This window comes from Neolamprologus multifasciatus, chromosome 17 (genome assembly GCF_963576455.1).
Source record: "Neolamprologus multifasciatus chromosome 17, fNeoMul1.2, whole genome shotgun sequence".
In the NCBI taxonomy this organism is placed as follows: domain Eukaryota; kingdom Metazoa; phylum Chordata; class Actinopteri; order Cichliformes; family Cichlidae; genus Neolamprologus; species Neolamprologus multifasciatus.
The window spans coordinates 16,749,793-16,773,072 of NC_140455.1; the positions used below are offsets into that span (position 1 = coordinate 16,749,793).

Sequence of the window (23,280 nt, forward strand, 5' to 3'; positions counted from 1 at the left end):
AATCCGCTCTGAGCAGCCAAACTCTTATCTGCAGGCCCTTGAGCAGCTGCAGATCGAAAGCACTGTGGGTAAAAGGTACCTGTAACATTTACAGCCTCACCTCTCTGCCCAACACGCTGCTGCTGTTCTCATGCATGAAAAACAGAAACATGAGAAAAGAAGATGTGCTTCTTTCAAATATAAAGTAATTCACTCCTCTTAGTCAAAAGCTCTTGCACGTTTCTCCAGTGCATTACATCATTAAGTTTCCCTCAGTCCTGTCAGCATCAGAAAATCTGCTCTCTGCCTCTTTGCTGTGCCTTTGTGCTGGCTGAGAATCACTGTAAAATGGCGGCTGCAGAAAAGAAGCTCTCTTTGATTTCCAGGTACTGAACCCAAAATGTTTGGCTGCTCTCCACAGGAAGAACAAAAATAGCCGTCCAAAAACAAGCCAAATGGTTCCTGGAATCCACTGAACATCCTGACTCGCCCTTTTTAAAACTCTTCCAGTGTTTCAGGTTCAAAGTCTGCATTTTCATCCTGAGCTGTGGGACAAGGTTCTGACTAAAATCAAGCTTTTGTACTCCACATTCAGTTTTCTAACAATTCCTTCAGCCTTTGATCATTTCCCTGTAATGTTCCCGTACATAATGTTCCACAGGCTTCCAATTTTCACTGTGAACACTCGTAAGCAATTTTCTGACTCAATCTCAGTCCTCCTGATTTGTCTTTCAGAGAATTTCTCGTTAGAAGCCAGAAAGCTTTAACTGCTGTTAGAGGAAATGTGAGTACAGGAGCAGCAGAACAGCAGCAGCAGCTAATTTTAGGGTTTACGTGACATTAGACTGATGCAGAAAAAAACTATCAAAAGGTCAAATCAATCAGTAAAACAGGAAGGGCTGCACAGCGAGCAGAGAGCTGTGTGCATAACAACCTCAAATATGAAAAAAAAATTAAAGCTCGTTTATTCATCTATACTGGGGGATGCATCTTACTATTAAATTAAAATTAATTCCTTTTTACACAAAATCACAACTTGGTTTTAAAGTAGTTTTCAGAGCAGATTTGTACTTTGTTTTGGTCTTCATTTGAGCTTGGTTTGATTTGGCTTTTGGTCCATTTTTGGGCTTTGTTTAAAATGTTTTTAGACTTTCAAACTCAATTGGCATTAAATTTGGGCTTTGTTTCAGACTGATTGTGGGATTGGTTCTGGGCAGATTTGGACTTCAATTAAGACTGAATTTGGTGTTTGTTTTGGACTATTTTGAGTTTTAATTATTGCCTCTGAACTTGGCTTAGAGTGGTTGTTGGACCGTTTTGGTTTTGGGTTGATCTTAGGCTTGGTTTAGATTGGATTTAGCTCGATATCTTCTATCTCTATCTCAGGATTTTGTGTGTCAAACCATCTGTAGAAGGACTCATTGTTCTGCTTATAGATGAAGGTGGCTATTTCAGACTCTGGTTAAATGTTTGCGGCTTGTCCTCTTGCCACCACCTCATACTTATGCACAGGGCCATATGTTTACTGTTGCCGTCCTCAAAGCTGATAAAAAGCAGAAAAAGAAGAAACCGCATCCCTGTGAGGCGTTTGCTGCACCATCCGGGCATCAGCATTCATGCCTTCATGTTTTATAGACCGAGTTTCATCAGAGACACTCAGGCCTGCAGCCCTGCTTCAGTCAGCAAACAGCATCTGCGTCGCCATCTCTTTATTTTCATGCAAGCACAAGCCTTGTTATATTTGGCATGTTGCTACGGAAACTAGCTTTCGTTTAAGGACCACAGTTGCCTCTTCCACGAAGACAAACTCAGGTAGAGAAAAAGCTTTTGTCACATTACAGAGCCAACAAAGAAGGAAAAATCTGGCAAGCAGGTCATTATTTTTCATTAAGCAAAGGCGCACAGTAATCAGTCTGCAGGCAGGCATTCAGCTGACCCTCACAGAAACACACCCAGGGCTACGAGCACTTACACAGTCCTCCCAAATAACAGGGCGCCTGAAGGCAGCCGCGCCACTTCAGCTTGCTCCAAATAATTGGGTTAATTCAGCCGTTTAGTGTGATGACGCCTCAGGACGGCGCCCAAAAAGTCCACAGCAGCTCCAACCAAAAACTACAAACTGAAGCAGCAGCAGCAAAAGCAGCTCTGCTTCCCTTATCTCCTTCTCTGAGGCCTCTCTGTCCAAACCCCATTTATTTTTAATTGCTTTTCACAGTTTGTCCGCATCTTTGTTTACGTCTCTGCAACGTCCGATAAGCCGGCACAATAATGGCAAATTAATTTGACTACATTCACCGAGGTAGCAAAAATGTCAGCCTGTAAAATGAAACTCATGAGCAGTGATTCTTCTTCCTCCTCTTCTTCTCCTCGCAGCACAAACATGAGCTCATTCTGCTGCTTTCATTAGTTTTCTGTGCACATTTCCATTCGCCGGCCTGCCTGCAGAGCAGCTGGGGTGCCTGGCAGCCTCCATGTAAACAAAATGCATGTCAGAGGGCACAGAAGACGCATCGCGGCGCCTCAACAAAGTCCCACAGAGGACTGAAACAAGTCTGTAAGAGCCACCGAAGTGATTCTCAAGAGGGGACTGAGCTCATTTCACCTAAAGCACCTGCAGAGGGCTGAAAAAATGGCCGCCTCCTCCTCTTTCATAGGTTTGTCATTTTCATAGAGAAGAACTGAGTTTTAGCATCCAGCATCACACAAACATATCTTCTGTACCTACTTTTGGCCATACAGCAGGCCAGTACACTCTTTAAGACCCTGTCTTTTTAACCATGTGACTCTCCTCTGTGTCCCAACATCAGTAAATTGAAGAAACTCGATTTCTGCCAAACTACAGATTTTTCACATTAAGCTTGGTGTGCTTCCAAACACTTCATCAACCTGTCACATGAAGCCAACAACATCTTAAACCAAGTCCTCCTTTCTCCAACCACAACCACCCAAACCTGCTTTGTTTGGATGCAGTTTCTAGTGGCTGAACTGAGGCTTTAACTGCTCGTGTTTTTCTCCTCTTCGGGCCAACTCTACATCCCATCGCTGCCTTTCACCCATCACTCATGGCGACCTTGTCGAGAAAAAACAAATTAAAGTCCCATTTATTATGCGGCGCTCTTTGTTAGCGCCTGACTGCCAGTGCAAGGACGCCCCCACCTCTCCCTTTTGACTAAATTTAATCCCAAACCCCAACTGCTCCACCTGACACTCTATTTGGCTTGTTCTGATCAACAGTTTGTGGGTTTTAGTGGCTGATAGTTTGTCTTTCTCCTGCAAGAAGACAAACTGGCCTCGCTCTCTGCTCTTTTTTCTTTCCTCTGTTCTGACACTCAGATCATCTACGGTTGTAAATCCTCATCCCCGCTCGCACTCACACAGAGATGAATAAATCAAAACGGTCATTTTTCATTCAGGAGTTCAGCGGACACGCATCAAGAGCACTTCTTCTACCGGGTCGCCCTTCATCTCAAGGTTGTCCTCAACAGCCTTTAAACAAACACAAACCTCATGAAGTGTTTCAATCATTCAGCACTAAATATTCCCATCTCACAAAGAACCTCTCACGATATAAAAATAAATAAATAAGGTAATAGTCTAAATTTTTGGACACAAAAAGACCAAACCAGGGCTGTGGGAAGTGGATTTAAACCTTAATCACAGGAAAAAGAAAAACGTTTGTTACAGACTTCAGATGTGACTGTTATTCCATCATTTTAACACCAACTCCAGATGTTTCAAAAAGGGTTTTAGAATGTAAAATGTGAGCAACAAAATCATTGTGGTTTGACTGGAGTTGGCCTCAATTATAGCTTAGAAAACTACTGATGTTAAAAAATAAGCACAATAAGCATTTTTATAGTTTAGAACTTGGATTTGAAATGCTTTTTTAGATCGGTTTTAGATGTGGCTGCAGTTCCTGTTAAATGTTTATTTGGGACCATTTTCAGTGGCATATTTGATCTAGTGGACATTACAGGAACTGCAAGCATTTGGTCATTTCTTCATTTGTCAGCAATGTTGTGCTTGGGACCAAAACTTGGCTAATTTTGGATTTAATAATAATTAGAAAAGTGGAAAATAAAGTCTGACTTGAAATTATAAATGAAATGCAATATAAATGTGGTCTTTGTGTGTGGTCTCAGAAAAAAAATATATTTAATATTTCCAATTTTTAACATTTTCTCTTAATGTAAAAACATAAAGAAATTAATGAACTAATTTAAATTGAGGTACAGTTAACACTTGATCTTGACTCATCTCTGTTTTCTTTTAATGACATGAAGCATAATGTGATTCATCTGTTTCTGTTGAGTCTCTTTAATCCAAAGCAAACATTGCAGCTGTATCCAGCAGTCAAAGGGCTTTCTTCTTTGAGGCTTTAAGTGTACATTAAGTACACATCCAAAGATCTGTAAGCCTTCACACCATCGACCCTCACAGCTCCACCGAGTTTCACAAGAATAAAGTTTGATTGTTGTAAAAAAGAAATCCAATAAACTCAGTGCAGTGATCCCTCCAGAGCACAACAGCCCGATGAAACCCTGACTTTGTGACTCAGTTGCTGCACACGGCTGCATTCAAGGCCATTTCTGAGGCCTTCGCTGTGAATATTCAAAGAAACTCTCCTGCCTTTATTCCTTGGTTGACCATTTCCTGTTTAGTTTCCAGGCAACTTACCTTCACATTTTCACACTCAGGCGTGATTAAGCAAACATATTATTCTCCCTCTGAAGGCCCATCAAACACATTTTAATTCCTCGCATGCAGCTCTTTATCCGGTCAGAAACACTCACTGCTTCTGCTAAACCGAGTCCAGTGCTGAAGGTGAAGAAGACGGCGCCCTGCAGCCTAGCGAATCTGTCAGAAAACGGTCTTGGCAGAGGAAAGGTGACGCATTCGCAGCTTTAAATCTGGGCTCAACGTGGGAAATCCCTCCTTTTCAGTTTTAATCACCATCATCAGCTACTTACACAGCAATAAGCTGTCATGTTGCTTTATGTTTGCATCTGTGCACCATTTTCCAGAGCGAGGCCGGCTTGTACAGCTGTGTTCCCTCCCAGTGAGCAGCACTTTATTTACACACACACACATTTAAAGGCATGGCAGGGCTATTAATAGCAAGGCGGCCCTGATCTCTGCTTTGTGAGGAGACTGCATACGAACCATGCCATCTTCTGGCTACAACAGAAAGAGGAGAAAGGGAGAAAGAGACAGAGCAAGAGAGAGAGAGAGAGTAATCACTGCCGATATGCAGCCAGCACAGAAGTAGAAGCTGAGATGCTGGGTGCTCTCAGACGATAAGGAAAAAGAGACTCGGGGAAGAAGTGTTAGTCCAACAGCATCTTACTCAGAAGCACCGCTCTAAAAAAAAACAGCTGGATAAAAATCAGACACAACGGAAGCCAATCAGAAACCTCCACAGAAAGCAAAGATATCCACAGTGATGGTCTGATTAACATCAGTGTGGATGGTCGTTTTCGGTTTCAAGTCAGCTTCACTTACACATAAACATCGGCGTCATCGGCATAGAAGCTTTCCACAATTTACAGACATTTGATCCGTTGGTCAAGTCGAGTGGAGCAAACGTATGCAGTTAGGGCAACATATCAAATTGTAATAACTTCTTTGCATTAAAGAGGAACAAGAATATGTTGTCAGGTGGGAAATTCTGGACCTGTAAGTAAACTAATTTATTACAATTTCATCCATTAACGCCGTGTGTTCAGTAAATTCTGCTATGTCCACACAGCTGCTGTTGGTGGGTATTTGATAAAAATAAACACTGCAAGGCCTTTAAGGGGGTACAACATAGATACCAATGCTGTTTGCAACAAGTAGCAAGTCTCAGGTTTAATTCCTGTTTGTTCCTATTCCCAGTTTCCTCATATTTGCTGTCTATATCCACTGGCTATTAAATGTACCAAAAAAAGGTGTTAAATAAAACCACAAACTTATTCACATTTCACATTTGTGAGAAACACTATATAATTAGTACCAAATGAAAAACACAGTCAGGGATTTGTCTGCGTTTCTGACTTTTCCCAATGATTTTCACATAAATAAAATATTTGTGGAAAGTGGGATTTCATTTACTCAAGAACAAAACATATTTTTGTTTACTAAATGAACAAAAAAAGCAATAAAATCCACGTAGTGATTCAGCAGTACTCTACCTTGGGGCATTTCTCGCAGGCTGCAGCTAACAGCAGGATATTTATGAGGAAAAGTATCTGACAGAAGCTGAATAAACTGTCACCATCACATAAAAACGTAAACACATGATGACCTGAAGGAGGATTTATACTCTCAAAACACAAGAGATTCTGCACTGAAGATATACTACAGACATTATATACCAAATCTAATTTAGGATTTTTGTTTTCCCTAAACCTGAGCAACGAGTGAAAACAGCCACGGAAAGTGCAAATCACAAAGATTAATATCTGTGAACAGCAGGACTAGTCACAGTTGTTTTTTGTGTGTTTACTGCAAACACACACAAACACAATCCCAGAAATTCCACATAATGTGTTCATCTAAACATCTGCACCAAATGTCTTTCACATAACGGGGGAGATGCAGGCAGCATCTGACCAAACAGCCTTCAGCCTTCACACTTGGATACTAACCGAAACTAAAAATGATTATCCTCCAGCTGACACACAGCCCCTCCCCTCACTAGCAGCTGAACACACAAATAGCAGCACAGCAACAGTAACCATTTAACTTGTTAGTCAAGTTAATTGGCTACTGTTACAGTTAAGTTATTGTTTAGGCAGCAGCTAGCAGCTAAATATAAAACAACAATGTTAATGCTGGAGAAATACAGGAAACATTATCAGCCTCACCTTCCTGTAAGGTTAGTTTAACAGCAAAACAGGTTTTATGCTTTTCTAAAATCCCAAACTGAAGTTGACAAGCAGCTAGATAAGAAACTGCTGCTGTTGCTACCATAGCGTCCATCACCAGGAGCACAGCACTACCTCAGAAAATCAGACCATTTTCTGAAAATTTAGACTTTTTAATTTGTGGATTTGTTGGATTTAATCTCATGTTTGATTGGACACTAGGTAGCAGGATCATTTCTACTCTTTGCTAGTACAGATGTTACTGATGATGCCCTTCTTCAAACTCGACTTTATATATAGATATAAATGCCATAAAAAGTACCTCAAACCACTTCCTGCTGCAGCATGTGGAGTGAGGCCTTTTTGGATTTCTGGGTCTGTGTACTATCCCAAGTTTCCTGTAACCATCCTTGCTTCCAGCAGCCATTTTGTTTCCGGCCTGTTGAAGCAGTGTTAGTGTTCTGAGCCTCCTCCTGCTCCTCCTTTCATCCACCTGCCCTCCGCCGGCTCTGACGCCTCCCCTGACAAACATTGTGTTCTCCGGTCAGATCACCTGGTTCCCCCGAACCTTTCCAGCTGGAGCTCTGACTCACAGGTCAGCGTAACGGCGGCAGAGAGAGCGGCGGCTGATATTTTTAGTGAGTGACTCAGACAGACACATCTCTCTTTTCTCTCCACGCTTTTGACTTAACGTCTTTGCAGAGCGGCTGAGCTGTAATGAGCGAACACAGGGAGGATTTGCAGCAGGATGAAAGGAGCCGCTCGCCGCTGGATGGAGTGTTTTCATGCTCAGCTCCATCAAAGTTACAGCCCCTTCTTTTGTTTCACTTTAAAGGGCGAAGAAACAAACTGAACTGTCACGTGTGATGAAGGCAGATTTGCCGATTTATTCTCTGAAATGCCAGCAGCCAGAATTAGACGTTAATCCACACCTGCAGGAGGTGTTGACGACTGAACAGCACGCTGAGCACAAATCAAATCCACATCTACAAAAAGAGATTATGAGAGTTCATTTGAAGAGATTATTTTATGGCAAGAAAAAAAACCCAGCTAATTACAGCCTGACTGGGAAGAATAATCAGAAAGGTCTCAGGTTCACTTTGTCCTCCAGAAGCTGCTAAACAAAACTGAGAACATCAGACTGTTTAAAAATATGTTCATGTCCACGACAGTGCATGGCTGCAGGGTGGTTTAGCACGTTTTAAAGTCTTAATGTTAACTTTCTGGATGCTGCAAAATAGGGTTTTGGAGTCCGAAGTGAGGATGGTAGGGTGACAGGGTGGAGTGCTGAGCTGTTGGTGAAAGAACTGTATCCACAGACGAAGAGAGCATCATACAGACACCTGTGGTGATATGTAGGTGTTTATGTAATAAGGTTTACCAGCAGGGGGCGCTGTATTTAAGAAAGCTCATGAATGCCTCCAGGGAGCACATAAAAGAAGACTGGTCTGTGGTGTGAGAGGTTTTTTAGAATGGTGTCAATAAAGTGATTGGAGCAGTAGCTCGCAAGGCATAAGTGGATGCTGTGGTCTTTTTAACAAGCGCTACGAAGACGACACATGGTACCAGGAGTAAAAGTGGGAGAGTGGAAGCGATAGCAGTTCAAGGTTAAGAGATGGAAAGTTTGAAGCCACCGGAAGGACTGAAACTGGTGGGGAATGTGGACAGCAACTGGCGGTGTTTTAAGCAGCAGTTTGAGCTGTATATGGCTGCCATGGGACTGGACTCCAAACCCGATGCCAGGAAAATTGCATTGCTGCTCACGGTAGCTGGTCCTCAAGCCATTGAAGTCTTCAACACGTTTGAGTTTGAGGAAGTTGGTGACAGGAATAAGTACGACAAAGTGGTTGAAAAGTTTGATGCACACTGTTCACCACAGAAGAACACAGTATATGAAAGGTATGTTTTCCGATCTCGGATGCAGCAACCAGAAGAGACTTTTGATTGCTTTGTGACTGATTTGAAGCTAAAGGCACAGTCATGTGATTTTGGAGAGCTGAAAGATTCTATGGTTCGTGATCAAATTGTGTATGGGATCCATGATAAACGGACTAGAGAACAGCTGCTCAGAGATTCCAAGCTAACTCTGGAAGAAGCAGAAAGACTGTGTCACGCAAGTGAGTTAGCCCTGCAGCATGCAAAGACATTTAATGAGACAAGCGTCGCTGCAGTACATGGTGGTGCAAAAATAGCTGTGGTTAAAAAGAATATGAGGAAGAATATGTCACAAAAGTCCAGCAAAGAGGGTACAGTGTACTCCTGTAAGCGATGTGGTAGCAGACATGAACCTAGACAGTGTCCAGCTTATGGCAAAAGATGTTTGAAATGCGATGGAAAAAATCATTTTGCCAAACAATGTCTGTCGAAAGCCAAACCCAAATCAGTGCATGTAGTTGAAGAGACTGACTTAAGCGAGACTTTCTTTGTGGGCATGGTGTCACTTGGGGATGTAAAACGTGAGCATAACGTAGCAGAAGACAGTGACCGACGCTCAGATTATGAAGACACGTGGATTGTTTCACTCCCAATACAAGGAACTTTGGTGGCACTAAGGATTGATACAGGTGCACAGGCAAACCTAATCAGCATGACAGAGATCCATGCTATGAAACCAAAGCCCAAAATAATAAAGAAAAGAGTACCTCTAAAAGACTACAATGGAAAGAATATTGAAAGTAGTGGTCAATGCAGACTTAAAGTGACAATAAAACATAAGGATTATGATGTATTGTTTAATGTTGTTCCAGAAGGTCGTGAATCACTGCTGGGTGGAGTGACATCCAAAAGATTAGACCTAGTAAAAAGGGTGTACCACATTAGCTGTGCAGAAGCAGCAAGTGGACAGCGAGGAGCAGTTGACTCCATTGTGCAGTATTATGAGGATGTCTTCAAAGGTTTGGGATGTCTACCATGCACTTACAGTATCCAGCTGAAAGAGGATGCAAAGCCAGTGATCCATTCACCACGTAGAGTCCCAGCTCCACTGAAGGACCGTTTAAAGAAAGAACTGGACAGGATGTCACAGTTGCAGGTCATTACAAAAGTGGAAGAACCAACTGAGTGGGTAAACTCAATGGTTTGTGTGGATAAGAGGAATAAAAACAATGATTTGAGAATATGCATGGACCCTGGTGATTTAAATCAAGCCATAAAACGTGAGCACTACCAGATACCAAAGCGTGAAGAGATTGCAAGTGAAATGGCAGGCGCCAAATACTTCTCAAAGCTAGATGCAGCGCAGGGTTTTTGGCAAATAAAGCTAGATGAGAGAAGTTCAAAATTTTGTACTTTCAATACACCTTTTGGCAGGTACAGATTCCTCAGAATGCCATTTGGCATAATCTCAGCATCTGAGATTTTTCATCGTGCCATGGACAACATGTTAGAGGGATTACAGGGTGTTCGCTGTTATGTTGATGATGTGGTTATTTGGGGCTCCACCCTACAAGAACATAATGACAGACTGGTGAAGGTGCTGCAACGGGTAAGGGAGAATGGATTAAAGCTAAATCGTGCCAAGTGTCATTTTGGTGTAAAGGACATAACATTTTTGGGAGACAAATTCTCTGCTGAAGGTATTGAGCCAGATGAAAGAAAAATAAAAGCCATCGCAACAATGCCACGCCCGACAGATAAGAAAAGTGTGCTCAGAGTGATGGGAATGATAAACTTTGTAGGAAAATTCATACCTAACTTGTCAGTGAGAACATCAAAACTAAGGGAGTTACTTCGTGATTCCATAGAATTTAAATGGTCAGCGAGACATGAACAAGAGTGGAATGATGTAAAAACCACACTGACAACGCGCCCAGTGCTTGCATATTATGATCCAACTAAGAGTCTGAAGATCTCAACAGATGCCTCAAAGGATGGGCTTGGAGCTGTTTTACTTCAAGCTGAAGAGGGGAGTTGGAAACCAGTTGCTTATGCTTCTAGATCCATGACTAAGTCTGAAACCAGATATGCTCAGATTGAGAAAGAATGTCTTGGGCTGGCATATGGACTTGATATTTTTCACTGTTATGTTTATGGTCTTCCTACCTTTACAGTTGAGACAGATCATCGTCCTCTTGTGTCAATCATTAAGAAAAATCTGAATGAGATGTCGCCGAGGATTCAACGTCTCATGATGAAACTGCAGAGGTACAGCTTTGACTTGATATACACACCAGGCAAGCATTTAGCTTTAGCGGATGCACTGTCGAGAGCATCAGAGGTGTGTCACGCAAGCTCCACTGAGAAAGAAATAGATGATCATGTTAATATGATTGTGGAGTCTCTGCCAGTGTCTGACGCAAAGATAAAACAAGTATGTGAAGAGACAGCTGCAGACAGGGAGCTGCAAATGGTGATGGAAAATATCCAAGGAGACTGGCCCAAAGGGTCTTGTTCAAAGTATTATCATGTTAGATCAGAGCTCAATGCGGTAAATGGACTGCTGTTGAGAGGCAATAGGATTGTGATACCACATAGTCTGAGACAGCTGATACTTCAAAGAATACATGAGGGACACCTGGGAATAGAAAAGTGTAAAAGGAGGGCTAGAGACACGGTGTACTGGCCTGGCATTAATAAAGACATTGAGACCATGATCGGAAAGTGTGAAACATGTAACAAGTTTCAGAGCAGACAGGCAAGAGAACCCATGATGATTCCTGAACTTCCTACAGCGCCTTGGAGGAAAGTAGGAACAGATCTATTTCATTTTAATGGGAAAGACTATCTGTTGGTGATAGATTATTACTCTAACTTTCCTGAGATTGCTCTGCTTACAAGTACAACTGCTAATAATGTGATCACACATGTGAAGTCTATCTTTTCCAGGCATGGAATACCAGAAATTGTCATTAGTGACAATGGTCCTTGCTATAATTGCAAAGAATGGCAGAATTTCGCAAGAGAATACGGCTTTAAACATGTCACATCAAGTCCTCAACATCCACAGGCAAATGGCAAGGCTGAAAAAGGAGTGCATATCATCAAGCAGCTTCTGAAGAAGGCTACAGACAATCAATCTGATCCTTATTTAGACTGTGGTTTATCCCCTGCAGAATTGCTGATGAATCGTAAGCTACACACAACTTTGCCCTGCTATGCAGAAAGCAAGCAGAGTGAAGAAATTATAAAAAAGCAAGAGCATCTGAAATGGAAACAAAAACGGCAATACGACAAGGGAACAAGAGCACTTGGATTGCTTGCGAAGGATGATGTAGTGAGAATTCAAGATCAGAATGCATGGAGCAGGAAAGCCATTGTTCTTCAGGAAGCAGGTCCGAGATCATATGACGTAAGAACTGAAGAAGGTCATGTGTTCAGAAGGAACCGTCGCAACTTGCTGAAGACTAAAGAAACATTTCAGGAGGAACAATATGGTGAGGAAGATGAAAATGTTGATGTGTCACATGCAGAGACAGTGTCTGATTTGAAACCACTGGATGGACATGAGTATGTGGAGAAGAGTGCAGTGGTTTCAGAACCTGTATTGAGGAGGTCAGAGCGTGAGGTCAAAAGACCAGTTAGGCTTAATCTGTAAAGCTATAACTGGATTTGTTTTTATCTTAAATTCTGATGGTGTTGAAAAAAAATAATTGAAATTTTTTTAATGTAAAACAATTATGTGTATATGTTAGTTAAAAAGACCTATGTTGTATATAATTCAGAGGAAAGGGGATGTGGTGATATGTAGGTGTTTATGTAATAAGGTTTACCAGCAGGGGGCGCTGTATTTAAGAAAGCTCATGAATGCCTCCAGGGAGCACATAAAAGAAGACTGGTCTGTGGTGTGAGAGGTTTTTTAGAATGGTGTCAATAAAGTGATTGGAGCAGTAGCTCGCAAGGCATAAGTGGATGCTGTGGTCTTTTTAACAAGCGCTACGAAGACGACACAATCCTACAACTGGAACTCCGCCTTCCTGGACAGTCTGCTAGTACAATAACCTCACAGCAGCCATATTATTGGTCACATGATTAAAAATGCTCCAAAAGGCTCCAACAGCACAAACACGCTCCAGAGGTCCAGTTCAGGGACTTCAATTAGCTCAGGTAAGGCCAGCAGACAGCTAGCAGCCACAGGTCAGCCTGTCAGGTCAAATAGGCCACACCCCTTATAATAAAACCTTTAAATTTGCTACAGAGACCAAAACAGTTTGTGTACCAAAGTGTAAACATGTCTATGAGGAGTGCCTCACCACTTAAGCCCCTGCTGGACGAACAGAGGAACTGTAGGTTTTTGTGCTTCATGTTGCAGTTGCTTGGGTGGTGTTACCTTCACGGTCACTAAAATCTTAGAGTGGTGCCCCTCCACAAAGTGTGGAGAGAAGAAAGTTCAGATGCACCTCTCATACAGATCACTCCAATAAAGCACAGCAAGCTGGAATGATTATCTAATTAACTGGTGACAGTTTTTAATGGTTTACCTGGACATTTAAACCAACCTTTATCCAAGTGAAACTTAACCAGCTTCCACAACCCAGCAAGGTTAATCATACAGCAACCTCCATGACGTTAAAAACTGTTCTGGTTCTATTACAGAAAATACAAATATAGTTCAAATCTGCAGACTCTCCCCTTTCAGGATCTTCTGCAGAGAACACCTCGTCTTCAGCTACCAGCTCCATATCTAAACCTGCATGTGACCAAAGAGCGGTCTGAATTAAAGCAGCAGACACGTGCGTTTAAACCAGATTATTTGGGGTTTATCTGAGACGCCTCACAGAGCACTCTCACACTTGTGAGGCTGTTCATTTTCCTGACTGCTTTGCTGCCTGCAGACACCCAGCAGATTCATTTCACTTTCAAAGAACTTCTTTGACAGTCGGGACACTCTGTCAGTGTTAGTTAGTCGGTGAGCCTCTGGGCACCCAGCCACAATAACAAATCTGGATATCAGTGCAGAATTAGCGAGTCAGGTCTGTTTTACAGTTCTGTGAGTGTACCTCTGTGACTGAAGCCCATTCTCAGTTCAAAGCTCCAAGACTTTGGAGGCACAAACGTCCCCAACTTTGAAGCCGATCGGGGAGACTGCCAAGCAGAGGCTGACAATGGGAGGGGTCTGGATGAAGGCTGAGAGCCTCCCCGGAGGCTCCTCCACTACTGCACGAAAGAAACCACTCGACTTCAAAGCACAGCTAAAACTCACCATCTTCACTGCCTCCACCATGCAAATCAGAGAGAGCAGAGGCTTCACCTTTCACATCTGGAGGCTCTATCTACATCTGCACTCCTGCCTATATTCATATGTTTGCAGAGACTGTCTAAGATACCACACATAGGCCACAGTCTTCATTGTTAATTCTTTGCTTCAGAACGGTTCATGGGCTAGGACGACCCACGTCTGGAAAAAAAAGACCAAAGTATCGACCGGCAAAGTAGCTGAAAAGAAAGAAGAACAAAAAAAAAAAAAAAGATCAATAAGAGGTTTTTAGGAGGTCTTCACCTCTGTTATATCACCAAACTCCTTTGACAAATAACAGTAATTTCGCTCTGCAGGACTGCGCTCTTCAGTGACGTTTAGGATTAGTTCAGTGGATTCAGGCAGCAGCAAAGCAGAACTTCTGACATGTTTTAGGGAACAGTTACTGGTTTTGTTAATGGAGTCTGGTGGTGATTTTAAAAGCTTCATAGCTGAAAAAGCAATTAAAATATTTTCAATAAAGCGAACTGTTTTCACTGTTTGCAATGCAGGGTTATGTGGGTCCATTTAACATTACAACACAACAGAAGAAAGGAGCGGGAGTGCTCCTGAACGTTAATGAAGGGCACATTTTTTCTGAGCTGTGGCCACCTTCAGGTTCCTCTGAAGGAGTCTGACAAACTAACACCATTTACCTTCAACAAACCAGGACCTAGAACTGGCTCTAACTTAATGGCTGTTCCGAAGGTTTAAACCACATAATTTACCCAAAGTTCAGCTGCCTTGAATTCAATCCTGAAACCTGTTGAAATGTGGGCCACAACTGTCACTTTCCCGCATGCTATAATCTCCGTGTCACGTCCATGCAATCTGTCCAAAACAACACCAAACAAACCCCAAAAACCCAAACAGGTTATCCAGCTTCGTCCAGGTCAGCTTGGCTGTCTTTATACTGATAATCAGGTATGCAGTATACACCCTCCTCTCTCAGCAGTTGGACAGCATCCTTGAGAAACAGCGTCTGTGTAGAGATGGACTTCTTGAGAGCACTGCCAAAGTTCTGTATGTTTCCATTTGTTCCACGTTCATAAAGCTCCAGGCGATGCAAATCATTTCTAAACAATGTGTGAAGATAACTTTATTTATTCTGTCCAAACAGATATGTGTTTGGTTGTTAAAGTGAATTGAAGTCGTGCTGCTCGCAGGTAGCTGGATCTGTCGTGAACACTGATGATTGTTCTTCTTGAAGAGAAATGAAAGGTTTTGTTATTAAGAACTCAGGCAGAGGTAAACTCAGCCGGCAGGATTGCATGTGGAAACGGGGCAAACTCTCCGTGGCATTAAGTCTTTACTGGGCCGCTTTCCAAGGCGATGTTTGTGTCACTGCTGCTTTGATTAAAGGGATTTTCAAAGCTTATATCCCCCACAAACTAGGAAGGCATTATCAGTATTAAAGCAGCGATGCCTTGAGCTATGCTGAAGATCTGTGGATGAGATCAGATTGGAGAGGGATGGCAGGATTAGACGCACAGAGGCGTAGACCTGACAGCTCATCACAGCTTAACAGAGGCATGATCCCCAAGACACCGCCGATATCCCTCCATCTCCTGAATATCTGGACCCAAGACCAGATCTACACTGTAGGAGGGGAGGAGTCAGCATGCATTTTTCAGGAAAAAGTTTCCCCTGAAATACACCAGCTGCCCTAATCTGAAAGTCAGACGCAAAACGTGTTTGTCACTACCAAGACCAAGCTCAGGGGTGTATACAGCTGGGAGTCTCAGGCAGCCTTAGCAGAGATGTCCGGACCTTCCTGTCCCCACCTGAGCACCTCCTTCAGGTCTTCTGGGGAGGGGAGACCGAGCAAGCCTAGAGATTATCTCTCCCACCTGTCCTGGGTCTGTCCTGCTTGTTAATTCTGATATTATTACCCATCTCTGGGTCCAAACCTCTTCTTCAAGCTCCACAATCAAAATCTGAGGCACCAGTGAGATTTTAAAACAGTCCAAATTATTTTGGTTCAGTTCTTGTTACAGCAAAGACGAAGAAGAGGATTTACCAGCTTCATCCAACTCCGTGTACAGATGATATGTTCTTCTGAAAGACTTCTAAAACACAAAAAACAACCAGGTGCTTTATGCTAAAGAAAGAAAGCTGAACAGTTTCCTGACCGGACTCTCAGATATTTACAGCAAGCTGCGGCAATGGAGCACGTGATGTTTATTGTCGTATTTATGGTCATCATCTGGTGGAGGTAATTTTTAAAAATGACCCCGTGACCTTTTACAGAGAAAAGGAGACCATGGAGAGGCGGAGGGCACCGCTGAGACTTCAGCGGTGCCCTCCGCCTCAGAAAAAACACTACACAAGTCTCAGAAAAACACTACACAAGTCAACAACAAGTGGGGATACCTGCACCAGGAGACCCTCACCTCCACTGCCTGTCTGGGACTCTCTGTACAAAGTCACTGGTAGACTTTGACCATTAGTTCACGTCTTATTATCGTTTTCTTTCAGTCCATCAGTTCTCACTGATTAACCTGTGCCTTATTATTCAATTCAATTCAATTCAATTCAATTCAATTCAATTTTATTTATATAGCGCCAAATCACAACAAATGTCGCCTCAAGGCGCTTCATAGATACAGAGAAAAGCCCAACAATCATATGACCCCCTATGAGCAAGCACTTTGGCGACAGTGGGAAGGAAAAACTCCCTTTTAACAGGAAGAAACCTCCGGCAGAACCAGGCTCAGGGAGGGGCGGACATCTGCTGCGACCGGTTGGGGTCACTCCTGCACTGTGAGTTAATGTTTGGAAAACATAATTAGGTCAATTCAAAAAGTCAAATGCGAACGAGCATAGAAACTGAAATCTGTTTTCCTTCTCAGTCCTCATCAGGTCAATGTTTCTGCTTCCTTTTGTTTGTAGGTGTCTCCGGGTTCTCCTGCTGGCTCCTTGTGTTCTGAATTTTTTCCTTTGGTCTTATTTTTCATTTTTTGTTATAAGCAGTTATAATATGTTAAACCTTCACCTTCCTGCCTGCCTATCTCCATTATTTTGGGTCAACTAAACATGATAATTAATAAGAGTAATTTATGCTCCCTGGATCCATTTTGGCTCCATTTGCTCTGATCCTCTTTTCTTCCTTTCAAATACTGCAGATGATTAATCTGAGGATCAAAGCCTTGAGAAAAAAAACAAGAGAGATGTGATCTTTCAAATGAGTAGCGACAGAGGAATTCTCAGCAGCTTTCTTCTCTTTCATGCACATAAATAAGTTCCTTTTCTTCTTCTTCCTGGTTGTGTTTTGTGTTGTTAACCTGATGAAAAGGCCGCAGCCTGAGATCTACTTTAGCTACAACCCCACCTGATCAATTTTTCAAAGGGGCTTTGAAGTAACCCTGGCTGAATGCAGAGTCCTACTTCCTTTTATGGCGAGGTCTCTACCCCCTTTTTAAGCAAGCCACTAGACTCAATAATGCATTAAAAAAAAAAAGCAGGGCATTGTGGGATGCTGGCCTAAAAGGAGTATGTAAATGAGCTCCAGGAAATACGGCCACTCCCACACATAGTTCAGGTCTAAATGGGGGGAAAACTGCAGGAAATTGTTTTCTGCAAGTTGTGAGTTTTCTATTCGGTTTGTTTTGAGGCAGCTGGAGGAAAACGGCAGCTCCATCACGACTCAATGTTCCTTTTTTTTTTCCTCTCCATCTCGTGAAGCTGCGAGTGAAATGGTTTAAATCTTCAGAGATGTCAGACGTACAATCAGAGCCGGCAGGAGACGAGTTATGAAACGGTTTCCATAACAAAGACTAATCAGACCAACATTCACGTTTCTATTTTTTTAGTCCTTTACTATAATTGACCTCTTTCTGGTGATGTCTGTTTAGCTGGCTCACTGAGCCCATTGTTTGTTCCTAAAAAAGCTTTGACAAATGAACCACTTACACACTCACACACACACACACACACACACACACACACACACACACAACAAAAACCTAATCAGAGAGCACTGAATGAGGCCTGGACAGCCGGCGCTGAGAAGGAACCAGCTGCTGCAGAGAGACAAAAACATTCCTCTCTTTGCTCTGCTCGCTTTCTCACAAAGACAAAGACGAGCCAGAGACAAACACCGCCGCTCTGCATCCTCACGCGCCAATGAAGACGTCGGCCGTGGTTAATGTTTGGAAACACAACTTTGTTAAGGTCTGAAAGTCTCTGCTGTCACAGCTCGAAATAATAAATATTCGGTTATATTTCGGCAGCATTTTAGCAAGGCTCTGATGGAGTCAGGCTTCTGCTAAGCACCAAAACAATGATGGAAAATATACACTTGTTTAAAAAGAAATACAATCTCCAAACAGCATTAAAACTAAACACTGCTACAGATAATGGCACTGAAACTTGAACTTATTACCGTTAGAGTTCAGCTTATGGTGAATTGTGCGCTAAAATCAGGATTCACCTGTGTCAGGTGGCCCCGCCTCACTGAGTTACCTGTGCCCCATCATCAGGTGATTAAGTTCACCTATGCAAAATCATCTTAATCTTCTGAGGTCTGCAAAATCACAGGTAAGAACCTAAACCCTATATTTTGGAGAAAGGCAGGAGAGACTTTTTTTTTCTTTTTCTTTTTTCTAAATGTGAAAGTTTTTTAATGTCTGTCAGAATTATGAATATGTTCGTGTTCCCTGATTGGGAAAACCTAAAGTTACACATTCCGATATCCTAGGGTCAAAATTAGGGTTCGGGTTGACTTCACCTGACTTCATCCTGTTTTCTTCATCTTGCTTGAGCACACATGGTCTTTAAAATGTCAATAGTGTGGTCTGTGTTCAAAGGAAGTGCTATTATGTTATTTCACTCTCTATCATATTACTTATTAAAGTGTTATCAGAGTATATTTACTTAATTACTTGAGATGATTCAGCCAAAAGAACTGAACTTCTTTCCACACAGTACATCAACCTAACAATAGACTGGCTCTGACAGAAAACCAGTATCTATTGTTGCCCTATTCAGGTAAAATCACCATGAAGAAGCCAAATCATGAGACAGTGTGGTGTTCAGGGCATCATCAGGCCCATCATCCTCTAAATACTCACTGTCGGGTCAATCCACGAGGCTCACATTGAGGAGTATGAAAGCATGAATGTAAACACACATTTTGAGTTCAAAAGCTCAAGTAAAACAATTAATAATTTGTGGCAAGAAGTCATTTAACATCATTCACGCAGCGGCACCTCTGCCCCTTCCATAATTACCAGCTTAACAGAGCCATCTGAGCCAATCAGGGGTCAGGGTGCTGATGGAGACAGAGCCCACGCTGGCTGGATGGGTGACAGCAGGCGTGTGTTGGCGGTGTTTAATTATAACGCCAGTCTACATCTTCTCCTAATTGTTTCCTCTAAACGTTCTCCTCCTACAGTTAAAGAGGCAGGTCCAAACAGGAAGTAAGAGGGACTGACTTTCCTTTGTTTTGGATACTGCTGCTCAATCAGAATGACCTCTTTAGTTCAGCAGATAAATAAAAGATTAAAGAGGAGCCCTGTTAACACCAGGGCAGCTCAGAAGCTCGCTCTGAACAAGTTTTCCTGACTTCCCCCAGCCTGAGCTGCTCACCAACAACAACAAGAGACCGACCAAACAAAAAGCTCTTATTTCTGCTCTCCCACCTTCAAAAGTAAAGCCAGGCAACAGTTTTATATATTTTACACCTTAATTTTTTTTAAACTGACAACAACAACAACAACAACAACAACAACAACATGCAAAGTCAGTGAACAGAATTTAAAATCTTCAGAAAAGATGGTTTCTGATGCCTCAACTGTGTTAGATCAATTCAAAACACAGACAGCAAGCTTTCACACAGCAAAAAATATAACCCCACTGCACGTCAGAAACGTCAACATCTGAGGCTTGTAAGATAAGCAGAGTACTTCCTGGTGTAATCAGGTCATTTCAAAGCACGTGTTGGCCTACGGGGATGAAGAACAATGCTAGAAAACTGCAGTTCCTCTAACGTCCAGCAGAGGCTCCAGCAGTTAGTCAGTCCCCGCAGTTTTAAAGAGCCTAAATCTTATGGTCAGCAGGGGAAACAGTTATGTTGTTCCTGATAACTTATCCAAAACCTTTCAGAACTGGGTCTAATGAGTGCGCTTTCAGCCTGAAAGTCGGACAAACAACCCCACCAAGTGTCAGAAATGTTATATTTTAGATTAGGTTTTGCTGTCATTAGGACATTATCCTGTTTCATCTTACTGTAAACTATTTAAATGTTCCCCTAGACCTCATAAATCCTCTTGGTCACAGGTGTTGGATGTTAAAATTCACTGAAACACCTGAAAGAACGTCCACACTGAGCTGAAAGAACCTCGACCATTTTAACCCACAGTGCTTGTTTGATTTGGGGAAATGAAGGAGCACTGGACCCAAGTGGCACATCGGCAGCTATTTCCACCTGCAGAAGAGCATGGACACCCCTACTATACTTACTGGACTGCCCAGAAATGGTCACTGGTTTCAATTCCAAAATAAAACACTCTGAGATGGCAGCTGTGGCTATAAAAATAAAACTGAACTTAACTGAATTATTTTCATTGTTCTGTGACTAAGTTGGAAGAAAGACACTTAATAGAACTTTATTTCTTGTTACACGACTGAGCTTACATCTGGATAAATTTTTCCCACCAGCTGTTTGCCACCACTCTCTCTCTCTCTCACACACACACACACACACACACACACACACACACACACACACAGTCTGCTGTGGAGGTGAGCTGCCAGTGAGTTGACTCAGCCAGCTGGAGTAACTTTCATGCGTGCACCACCCAACAGCATTTCATTCAGTCTATGTTTGTCACATGCATTTTAATGCTCTTCTCTGTCCCACCAACGCCACCCACACTCAGAGTATTTCACTCTAATGAGACACAGAGCCTATAGAAACAATGATGCCAACTCCTCATGCTCCGAATAATTACTGACAGGTAGAAACAGGAAGACAAAGACAAACATTTATCATCATATTCCAGCTGATTTACTGGCTCCGAGCTCACATTTCACTCCATGTTCAAACAGAAGCAGTGATGCAAACACAGTCAATTCACTTCTTTTGTCATCGTCGTCATGAGCCGAGCAGCAAAATTTTGACAAACACCAAACCAGCAGCAAAAGATGCCCAACAACAGAAATGATTTCACTCTGAGGCCACGATGTACTTCTCCTGTTCCTGTCAGACCTCACAATTTACTAGAGACTTAAATACATGGTTGGGGATTCAAAGAAATGACTTGCGGTGATTTGAATCATTTGATAGATTCTAGTTTGACCAGGTAAACACAGAGTTCCTCTGGGTTGTGTGTTGAGGCTAGGGATGGGTACCGGTGTCCGGTGCCATGATGGCACCGGTTCTGACATAAACGGTAGTAACCAGACCGAAAAGCAGCGCACATTTCGGTGCTTTATTTCGGTGCTTTTTTTTTTCCTAAGCTGTGATACACTTTAGATTCTAGCCAATCATTAAACGTTTCCGAGGATAGTAGGTGGGTCCAGGTGCGTACGTTCTTTTAGAGCAGAGCTACAGATTAAAATGCCCAAGGCGAAGTGGTCAAAAGTCTGGCTGTACTTCACAGCAAAATATGCAAACTCAGCAGCCTGCAACAAGTGCTTTAAGCTGATACTGTGACACTGTCAAAGGAGGTAACACCTCGAATCCGATGAAAGACCTGGCGACGCATAGCGGTTTTTTTTTTTTAAAGCCGAGAAATGCGCCGTATTTGATAGCTTGCTGCAAGACCTCACACCGTGCACATCTACTGCGGGTGTGGTGCCTGTTATCGGACCCGGAGCCCTGCTAGTGTAGCAGAAATGATGACGGATGATGATGGCAGCAGCAGCCGTTCTTCTCTGCGTGAGTAGCTTCATGTTGTTCATGTGTAATTTACGTTGAGTAGGCTAACCACGTTATTAAATTAATGCATGTAAGGTGAACTAGCAAACACCGTCGTAGTTACATGCGGCTGTCTTCTTGTTTGATGGCAGATACTCCCTTCACCCTGGCCAAAAAGGCTAAAATGACCAAAGAAAAAGTGGAAAACAGTTAAACATGAGAGGTTTTTGGACAAAGTTTGTGTTTTTTTCCATTGTTTAAGCACTGCTTCCAGCCAAGAGTGATACCATATGTGCCCCATAGCTGCAGAAAAGGCTAACATTGTTATCTTTTTACAAAAAAAAACAAACAGCTAAACATGAGAGGTTTTTGGACCAATTTTGTGTTCTCCATTCTTTAAGCACCGGTTTGAGCACCAGTTTGAGCACCGTTTAAGCACCGGCACCGTTTCAAAAGTACCGGTTTGGAACCGGTATCGGATAAAACCTAAACGATACCCATCCCTAGTTGAGGCCGATTATTTTTACATTATACATGGTTCCCTTGGGTAATCAGAAAACACTACGTTAGAGTCCTTTTTAACAAGGATGCATAAAGACTGTGTCTTTTAAGGAGGACTATTGTAATTCCTTATAATCAGGTTGCTCTAAAAGTTCTCTGAAAAGCCTTTAGTTGATCCAAAATTGTGAAGCAAGAGTACCAATGGGGATCAGAAAGGGCAGAAGATCCATCACCAGCTGCGGTCCAAGATGACGCTAAGAAAACCTAACAGCGACCAGACAAGTGAGCCAGAAAACATGAGACAGGAAGGGCAGGGGCTAACTTGTTTGCACTGACTGAACTTTCAAAATAAGAGTGAGGACAGTGTCCATTACTGGATGGCATTGTTCTTTCAGATCAACAGAAAACATAAAAATAAAATGTGCTAAGTCTCCATGTGAGGTAGGTAGTGTATATATGTTGAAAAACTGAAGTTGTCCCTTTGAAAGGAGAAACTTTCTCTTCAGCTGAGAGCTGGCACCACCCGCCTGATGTGGGCTGAACAGTATATACATTTCTACCATCTGTCAGTCACAGTAATCCGTCATCTCCGCCTCCGTTCTCCATCAAACCTCGAGTTAAGTCTGATAACATTTTATTTTAACTGTAAATCTAATGTGAATTTAATCTGATTCTCCTGTTTTTCAGGTTTCATCTGATGTTTTATTTTTGTACGGCACCAAACTTCAAACCTCGCAGTCCATCACGGAAGTATCAAACATTTTCCTGCTGTTTAGAAAAGCAGCTGCAGAAACGTGATGAAAATCCGATGCAACGCTGTCAGGATGAGGCAGAGAAGCTGCACTGAGCTCTCTCTCGCTCTCTGACAGACGGCGGTGATAGTGGGTTATGGGAGCAGCAGGCTGCTGCAGCCGTCATCC

The 23,280-nt window shown here is 42.5% G+C and overlaps 1 protein-coding gene and 1 long non-coding RNA gene across 3 annotated transcripts in view; both read right to left on the minus strand.

Moving 5' to 3' along the window:
- Positions 1-23,280, minus strand: part of phf21b (PHD finger protein 21B) — a 97,483-nt gene that overhangs the window by 57,145 nt on the left and 17,058 nt on the right. The gene's annotated exons all lie outside the window — the stretch shown is intronic.
- Positions 1,356-16,326, minus strand: LOC146499198 (uncharacterized). The gene is made up of 2 exons (XR_014870065.1): positions 12,703-16,326; positions 1,356-8,170 (listed from the first exon to the last, which is right to left on the minus strand). It is a non-coding gene; the product is annotated as an uncharacterized LOC146499198 (long non-coding RNA).